Raw genomic sequence first — 10,162 nt, forward strand, 5'->3', positions numbered from 1 at the left:
TGCATTAAAAATGAAAGAGGCGAACCTTTAAAAAACACTCACTCCTCTTAATTCAGAAACACATTAAAGAGACAGCAGTTGGTAAGCCAACAAAATCTTTCTTGAGCTATGCAGACATGGAGGCCTTTCCCGGCCATGACCAAATGGAGCATGACCCGTGTGGAAGCCCAAGGTCAAGGCTCTCCTCCTGGCCTCAGCAGAGCTGGCTAGGGAATGAGATGGGCCTGTTTTCGATTAGCCCAGTTCACCCAGGTCCGAAAAGGAGCCTGTCTCTTGCTCAGTCTGGCAACCCAGTTCATTAGAGACATAGATTTTGGACAGCATCCCAGAGCAGCGCTGAAGAGGAAGGTGTCCGACAGTGAAGTCTTCCTCAGCAGATGAGAGAAAGCACCCCTTTCTACACACACAGCACCTCCTGCTGAGGGGTCGGCCCTGGCCTGGCAGACCAGGATCGTTGCTCCAAAAGTCCCTCAGTCATTTACGCTCACTTGCAGGACACTTAGACCAACTGATCTGCCTAAGAAATCAAAGCAAGTCTCCCAGTTCTCTGGCCACTCCAGCTGAAAATTATCAGTCTCCTCAACTGATGGAAGCCTTAGCTAGTGTCGGCATCAAAGGCTAGATTTAGAGTTATCTATGGCCTGCAGGCTGGACAGACTCTCCTGATGCCAGGCCATCAGCGTCATTCCCAGGATGGGGCATGTTTAATGTCAGCGTGTGGTCAGGAGGGCAGGACTCAGCCAAGCCACTGGTCTCGTCTCTCCTTGGGTTTCCTTTATGATCCTGAACAAGCTTTACCCCTGCTAGGAGCACGTCATCTCTCTTTGAAGTTTGCACGGGCGAATGCACACACACACACAGGCACATGCAAGCACACACACATACTCCCATACACATATACATACACATTCAGAAAATACTGTTAGTCCATAAGCTTTAAAGCTAACATTTAATCCTTCCTTGCAGGGATTTGCTGATTATATTCTTGTTTCCACAGAACTGAGCAAGAAAAATGTACATTGTTTTCTTCACTGATTATTCTCAAATAAGCATTTAGTTTGCAGAGATACTTACTGCTACAGGAAACTTCATAAATGCCCAGACACACTAATATAAAGTTCTGATTTCTGTCCTACTTATACAGGGAGTGTAATATAAAGGGTGAAGCCTTCAGGCCCACAAACCAGACTTTCTGGTGTCAAACCTAATTCTGCCACTGGCTAGAGACAGAATTTTGGTAAAGTTACTTGTTATCAAGTTGCTTTGTGCCTTGATTTTCTCATTTGTCAAAAGGTGCTAATGTTAATAGTCCATACCTCATAGGGCTATTGTGGAAACTAAATTATTTAATGCAGGCACTTAGAACTCTGCCGGGAATATAGCAAGTAGGCAATGAGGGTATTTGTCCTGGCGGTTGCTATTAATTGACTGTGATCGACGAGTGCTCTACAGGCAGGGTCCGATGGGAAGACTTCAGTAACAATCCATTGTTGAAAGCATTTCACTGTTTTCACACTATAACCACATCCACTATGCTATTACCCGGGCTTCAGCAACAAGCCTCCACGTGGGTGTGTGGTCCATTGCTACCTTCATTTGCCGGTTGCAGAAACGAATTCCAGAGAAATGATTTGTTCAAGGATGCAGGGAAAGTTTCAGAGTCAGAATTAACCCCAGCTTTCTAACCTTGGGGCCAGCACTCTTCCAATTACATGGAGTTATTCAACATACTTTGCTGATGATGTAAATTATAACTATTTTTTTAACAGCAGGGTAAGATGTCTTTTCATATTCACAAAAGGAAATCATTCCTATTTTCCATGCAAATACAAAAAAGCTCCTAGAAAAATTTGTGCACCCAAATAGAGCAGTGATTTTCAAACAGTGGGCTACAACCCAAAGATAATGAAACAACTCAGTGAGTTGCCACGCATTTTTTTTTTAAAGAAAAATGTAACAGGACAGATTATACTAGGATAGAATTGAAAATATCAGGGTACAACATTATTTTGTAGAGTCCTTATTTCACTTATGTTTTATTTGTATGTATATACTAGGTTATAATGTAATAGGTAAATAATTTTTAAAATGTATCTTTTCACACCCACTAGGATGGTTATATTTAAAGACAATGGAGAATTACGAGTATTGGCATGGATGGGAAGAAATTGGAACCCTTTTACATGGCTGGTGGGAATGTAAACCCGTGCAGCTGTTGCAGAAAGCAGTTTGGCAGTTCCCTCAAAAAGTTAAACATAGAATTACCATATGACCCAGCCATCTACTCACAGAAATTGAAACTAGGTATTGAAACAAAGACTTGGACACGAATGTTCACAGCGTCACTATTCACAATAGCTGAGGGTAGAAACAAATCAAAAGTCAATGGATGTATGGCCAAACGAGATGTGGTCTATCTGTACAATTAATTGCTATTCAGCCATAAAAAAAAGAGTGACATATTGATACATCCTACAACATGGATGAACCTCCAAATCATTGTTCTAACGTACAAGACACAAAGGTCACATATCGTATGATTCCACTTATAAAGAATACCCAGAATACGTAAATCCGCAGAGAAAGAAAGCAAATTAGCAGTTGTCAGGGGCTTGAGGAATGCCTCCTTAATTGGCATGGAGTGTCCCTGGGGTGCTGACAGTATTCTGGAACTGGCAAGAGGTGGTGGTAGTGCAACATTGTGAGTGTACTAAATGCCACTGGATTATATGCTTTCAAATGGCCAATTTTATGATATGTGAATTTTTCCTCCATTTGTTTGATGAAAAAATATATCTATTTCTCCTTTTGTCCTAGTCAAAGAATGGGTGAGCCACTGAAATGGAGGGTTGTGTTTAATCCGGGGTGCCTGTCCCCCTGAACCAGAACCATGACCTTGCCATCTGTTGTGACCCCACGTGGGAAAAGGGAGGCACCTTTCTTCAGCTTCCACACTTACCCTGTGTCTTTCTGCTCAAGGAAGGGGAATTGGACTTCAGGAAAGAAGCTATTTATCTCAGATTTCCTCAAGAACTAAGAGGAATCATGGACTCCTTCTACCCTGAGAGCAACATGGAAAGAGAAATGGACCTGGACCTTTGGAAATGAGTTAAGTTAGATCCATCAAGTCCCAATTCTCCCACATACTTAATTCATGACCTTGGGTCAATATCGTATCCTTCTGTTTCTTCATGTGCTAACTTAGCATTTTTGTTTTGAGGATTAAATGATATAATACCTGTAGTGCTCGTAGAATCTAGTTGATACGTAAGAGTAGCTGCCCTTATTATAATTGATATTATTCCAATATTTCACCAGTTTGAAGCCATATAGTTTTTCATGTTTCACCATCTCCAAAATCAGTAGGTTTCTTGCAATGGAAAACACTTCATAGTTCAATTGGCCTCATTTTTTATCTTTCTTAGTGGCACAGCTTACAATTGATACCATCTTTCATTTGATAAAATACAGTATTTGGAGACCAGTGCTTCAGAACATTGAGTCTCAACCCTGTAAGACCTAATGCTCCTTTTAGTAACAAATACTTTGTTACCGAAGTATTTACTGAGTATTTACTGAAGTAAACTTTATAGTTAACGTACCCAACCTACGCACATGAGGTCAAAAAGAATCACTATGCTACTCTGGAAGAAGTAGCAAAGTGGATAGATATTTTACCCATGTGTAAAATCACTCCAAGTGCAACAAACACAAAAATATGTCCATGGCTAGCAGGATAGAGAAAGTGATGGGGGCTTTTCTTTAAATCCAGGACCTCTTTCTGTAAGTCTGGTAACTTACTTAATCCTTGATAACATGGAGATACAGGTACCAGATATTTCTATTGGTTTCACTTTCGCTGTGAACAAACACTTGTTCCATCAGAAAGAAAAACCACGCTGTGCCAAAGGGACAGTCTTAACAGGACAGATACATGATTTCAGAAAAGCATATACCATCCCTACAATATTAGCAACTGCAATGTATCTGCCACGAGAGTCATGGGAAATTGTTTTGTTAAGAATTTACCCGCAGCAAAAATAATGACTGAAAGTAAGAGATAATTAGTTTTTAAATGCTCACTTTTCTAAATACCAAAAGATATACCAAAGGAAGAAAGTGAATAAAACGTGAAGGAAACAAATTTACATTTGACCTGAAAATCTAAATATATAAATCATGTTTGCTTGTGTTTAAAAACAATGAAAGAATAAACAAATACAAATAAAACAAAAATAGTTGAAATGGTTAGTCATTGGAGGAGGAGGGGAAAGGTAGGGTGGAGGGGTAGAGAGTAACACTAAATTTCTTTAAATATGCAACTAAACAAAATATAATTGAATCAAAGCAAAACATGTAAATCCTAAAATAATACATAATATTAAACAACGAACTTAAGTATCTGTTTGGTGGCATACTCAGGAACAGAGAACTATTTCTAGCAACTGTACATCGAGCAACTCTAGTAGGCTCTATCTTAAGTAAAAGAAGAGCTAATAATAATAATATAATTTAGGAACTTTTTTTTAGTAATCATAATGTTTGTGGGAGTGTTAGTATCATTATTCTGAGACAATTGTGTATATTGTGAGAAGGTAATTATTTTTCTGTCACTGAATACAGAGATTTATGGCGTGGGAGAAAGGAGATAAAGGTAGGGGATTAATTACTGAACTTAAAGTGGAAATATCAGTATAAACTTTTAATGTATTTTATCTTTAAAAAGCAGTACAGTGGTGCCTGGGTGACTCGGTTAAGCATCTGACTTCGGCTCAGGTCATGATCTTGTCGTCCGTGAGTTCAAGCCCTGCATAAGGCTCTGTGTTGATGGCTCAGAGCCAGAAGCCTGCTTTGGATTCTATGTCCCCCTCTCTCTATGCCCCTACCTCACTTGTGCTCTCTCTCTCTCCCTCTCTCTCAGAAATAAACATTAAAAATCTTTTTAAAAAACCAATACATTTTTCCTCATTCTGTTTACTGAAAGGCCTAGAAACAATGACCAATCTAGGAGCAATGAGTATACACACAACCCGGATTGTGGTCTCTACATACCATTTCTCACTAAAAGGAAGCAGGCTTAGAATATCTTTTCAAAGCATGTTATCAGTCAACTTTTCGAATATAACTAGGATCATATCAAAGGACTCAGGACCCTAATTACAGAAGCTTGCATTGTGTAAACATAGGACAATGAAAGCATTAGTATGAATAATGATACAGAGAACTGCAACATGTCAACTATGTTTAGTATTTGGTTATGTTTAAACATTAGCGAACCAACTCATTTTACCAGTAGCCAAAATCAAGCATTTATCCTGACTTTCCAAAGATCCAGTCACTGGTCATCAATGTAGTTAACATTATATACAGACAGTCCAACAGACAGTATCCACCTCCTCACGGAAGTGAACAGTGTGATCCATGAAGTCTTGGGGAGCAGAGGGAGGAGGGAAAGAACTAGAATCTAATTAAGCATCTAGGTATAACTACAATTTGACAAGAAGTACAGGTGACAGGGGAACAAACTTGTTACCGGACACCACAGGGACGTGACCCGCAAATCCACACTGTGAGAAGCTGCCGAGCAAACAACCCTGTTTACAAAGAAAGGAGCAGGGTTGGGAAAGCTAGGAGAGCCGCTAAGTCCAGAGACCTCCGATGACTGAGAACTCAACTGTGTGACCCTTGTCTGGATCCTGACTCAAAGAAACAAAGTCTAAAAGCCACCTTTAGTACAATTAGGGAAATATGACTACTGACTGGAGAGTCAGTAAGATTGTGGAATTACTCCTGGCGGGGGCAGGGGGTGAGGTGGTGGTTATCGATACTGTGGGAATGTTTCAAAAGGGAAATCCTTGTTTTTTTAAAAAAGGTACATAGAGAACAGTCACAGATGATATGATTTGACATCTGAAATTTGCTTCAAAATACTACGGAGAGGGCAGGTGTTGGGTGGGAGCTCAGGGGAAAAAAGAATGGCCAGGAGTTGATAATCATTGAAGCTGGATGAGGAGTACACAACGGCTGATTATCTCTACTTTTGAACATATTTGGAATTTTCCATAATAAAGAAAAATGTGAAGTGTATGAAAACAAAAATATTGTAAAGAAAACATTCATAACAGAAAACTACTTATAGTAGTTAACTAAGAGAATAGCCATAGGAAGATATTATGGATTTTCAGGATAACAGTTTTGAGAACGACAAACCATAGCGTGAACAAAATCGATACGTCTACATAAGACAATGAAAACTTTATCTTAACTGAGCGCCTGTTGGCTGACTTTTTGAGACAGTCATTTAGAAAACTCCTGACAAAGCAGCTAGAGAATTGAACATGGCAAAAACTGTGACAAACGACAAGGGTGGACTTTTACCAAGTTTGACACAAGATATATAATGTTCACCACAGCCAAGATTATGCTGGAAAATTAACCTGGTCATTCAAATGAACAATAAATGTGACATTTTGTGTTATATTTGCACGATCCAGAAATGTTTAAACAGATATATTTATTTGCAGTATTTCCTTCGAAATTAATGGGAAAAACACAGAACTTAAATATGAATGCCTGACAGAGATGTATTCTAAGAGTCAAGGGACACGCCTACATTTCTGCAGCTACAAGGAAGTCATTGATTCCCCCGTCCTCCGTCGGCCAATAGCTTGAAAAACGGCCACTCAGACTGCATGAATCTTATAAAGCAAAACCCTTGGAACAGTCCATCCCCACTGCAATTTAGCAAACTACGCTCCCTCTAATAATTCTTCCATATGTCTAAATAACTCCCTCCGGGATATTAACTTACCCAGTTAAGAGAAAGAAGAGAGAAGAACATACCGTATTTTGTGTTTACCCATGGAGTCACTTGAAAAACCATTAAGTGGTACCACATGGGGACGCTGACATGCGAGAGGGAAGCGATCTCAGGGCCTTTTTGTTTGCCAGAGGCAGACCCGTGGAAAGCACACTACACTGGCAATCGGATACCTGACAGAAGGCCACGGCTCTGTTACTTATGAGCTGCATAACCTTGAGCTGGTCCCAGTCTCCTCATCCGTAAATGAGGATTTCGAGAGTAGAAGAACAAGGTAATAAAGGGAAAGTCTTATACTTCTCTTAAAACATCCATCACAGGTCCTCTGCCAGTGAGTCTGACCATGCTTGGCTCTACTTTTCATCACTAATAGCAAACACTCATCAAATGTCCATGAATCCTCAGGTAACTAGGCTCTATACTAGGATGGAAAGATTAGAAGTATTTCTTCCCTCAAGCCCTTTAGGGTTCACAAGTTAAATAATACACGACAATTAAAATGGTTTTAAACAGAGCGTGCTGTGGCCCAGAAAGTCTCCCCAGCAGTGTTTATGTGCCCTGAGACTTGAAGAATGAGTAGACTCTTTATCATAAGAAGAGGTGAGAGGCATAGAGGTGGGGAAAAGGGCATTCAAAGCAAAGCAAAGGCCCAGACGCAGAGTTTAAGAAAATCCAGGGACATGGAATAAATAATTCCAAAGTGGCTTACAAAGAGAAAGATGAGACCAAGAAAGGGTAGGTTGAGAACAGATAGTGAAGAGCCATGACTGTCCTGATAAAGGAGTTTGGACTTTATCCCCTGGCCTTTGACCATCAGAGATTGTTCATCTCGGGAAGTCCATGATCACTTTCTTGTTCCATTCACTGCTGTCAACCCCACCAATGGAGTGCTGCTCTTCCCCAAAACAATGCCAACGTGACTTGACTTTTCTTGTTCAGAACCATCAAGGGCAGCTGTGGGCATAGCTGTGGACATGGTTCCCCCATGCTACCAATTTTGAGAAAATATAGCAGAAACTGCTCTTAAATGTATGCTACTGCTTTTTAGGATAAGTTTTCATTTTAGATCCCATGTATATAAAATGCAAGAGAAATCCAAACTCCAGATGATAGTAAGGCAGATTTGTTCACTGTGATAAGCTCTGCTTCCAGCTCTTTCAAACCATGAAGAGAAATGTCTTTCCCTGGGCTCTCTCTCTATGATGCATTTGTTTTCTGAAAGAGTTCATGTAACTCCCAAATGTGTATTATGCCCCGGGAATATCTGAGTTATGATGGAAGCATCTGTCCCATTTGGAGCTAAGAAAGCAAGTGTTTATCTAACGTCTTCTTCAAACACAGTGCTATACAAGTTCTAAGCTTCCTTAGGGTTACAAAGAAAGAAAAACAGGAGAGAGACTGGGTTCTGTCCTTGAGTGTTGACAGTGTAAGAGGAGAGGCTGCCAAGACACAAATGGAACAATTGAAAACACTCGGCTAAAAACATTGAGGAGAAATTTGAATGTGACGTGCTAAGAACAGATGAGCTCTCCCAAATAAGATTTCAATGGCTTTTAAGTAATATCGTCCCTAAACATGCCACTGTATGTCTCTATCGTTGCTTTTAAAGTAAGACTTGCCAGGAAGAAAAATTTTAAATACAACTTTACTTGGTAAATGCTATCATTTTGATTTTGAGCTCTTAATGCCTGCTCTATTATAAGCCTTTCTCCTAAGGAGGTCACAGGCTCAGGTAGAGAACATTATGTATTTTTTTTAGCTCCTTATGTGGTCATTTTGTTGGGTGCAAATTCTGAAAATGAAATTTTAGAGACTGAGTAGTTAGCATCATAGTTTACCCAGAAGGACGTGGACAACCCGGCAATAAAAGGGACCAGATCAACATTCTCCCCACCCATCCCTGAGGCCACACGGCTAATAGCCCTGTAGCTTGCCTATAGGACCAGGCAGAAATGGTTTATAAGTGGGTAGTTCGGACCCACAATCCCTTATCTACAATTCCAAAAGCCCAAAGCTCTGAAAACCAAGCATTTTTCTAACTCGTTGGTGACAAAACCTGGCTCGCACTGATAATTGGGTATATTATTTATTCCATTTGGCATGAACATATTTTCCTACAGAAATAGAAACGTGTTTGATCATGGAATGCTGCCCATCTGCCACTAAGCACAGGTGTATAAGTTATGCTTTATCATTTAAAGATTTGAAAATTCTGAATTCTGAATCAAATCTGATCCCAATGGTTTCAGGTTTCAGGTAACATACCATAGCCCCATAAGGGCAGCCACTTATTAAGTACCTTTCACACGCAAATGCTGCTCCAATATCATCTTATTGGCTCCTCACCGTGCCCTATGAATGAGATATTAATATGACCGACCACTTAATTTTTTTAGCGTTTATTTATTTTTGAGAGAAAGAGACAGAGCACGAGCAGGAAAGAGGCAGAGACAGAGGGAGACACAAAATCTGAAGTAGGCTCCGGACTCTGAGCTGATGAGCTGTCAGCACAGAGCCCAATGCGGGGCTCGAACTCACAAACTGGGACATCATAACCTGAGCCAAAGTTGGACACTTACCCAACTGAGCCACCCAAGTGCCCCACTATTACCATCAAATTGATAAAGAAGCTGAGGCCCAGCAAAATTAAGCAATTCTTCCCACCATCCCGGTATCAAGGGAGTGATAGAGCACAGACTCAAACTCAGGTCTGACTGATTCCAAAGCTCATGCTCATTTCACTAGGCCTAGAGTTTCTCTGGTGCCTTCTCTCATGTCCCTGTTTGCCAGCCCCATCAAGCCACCCCCTAGATAGTGAGCCATGGCTTCTGCGATCCTTCAAGTATACGCAGATGCTGAGGGAGAAGAAGGTGTTATGCATCTATGAGGAATTAGTTCTCTTCTAGTCCCTTTGAACTATTAATGGCAGTCTTCCGAGACCTCCATTTTTATGCCGATTCATTGCCATCTAGTGGTTATTTTTAAGATCAGTTTTGCATAAAATGTTAGGATGACGTAGGATCATTTCTAACAGGCAGGGGGTTTGGTCCTTGGATGCTGTTGAAGAAAATAATAGGATTTGCAGTATAAGGGAAACTAGCCCAAGTAAGTACTTACGAAATGAAATAAATTTTCATTTTCATGTTCTTCAGGTGAAGGACTCACAAGTGGATGGGGTTTGCTAAGTCTTTATAAAAGCTCGTCTCTGACCTAAATAATCTCTAGATTAAATCTCTACACAGGCTGCTTAGGAAAAGAGAAGCTTTCTCTAAAACTGTTTCATCAGCCTTTCCTCAAAGATTGCCAGGGACTGTCTCCATTCTAATTATAATATTTACAATG

The sequence above is a fragment of the Crocuta crocuta genome, unplaced genomic scaffold (genome assembly GCF_008692635.1).
Source record: "Crocuta crocuta isolate KB4526 unplaced genomic scaffold, BGI_CrCroc_1.0 scaffold26, whole genome shotgun sequence".
Classification (NCBI taxonomy): Eukaryota; Metazoa; Chordata; class Mammalia; order Carnivora; family Hyaenidae; genus Crocuta; species Crocuta crocuta.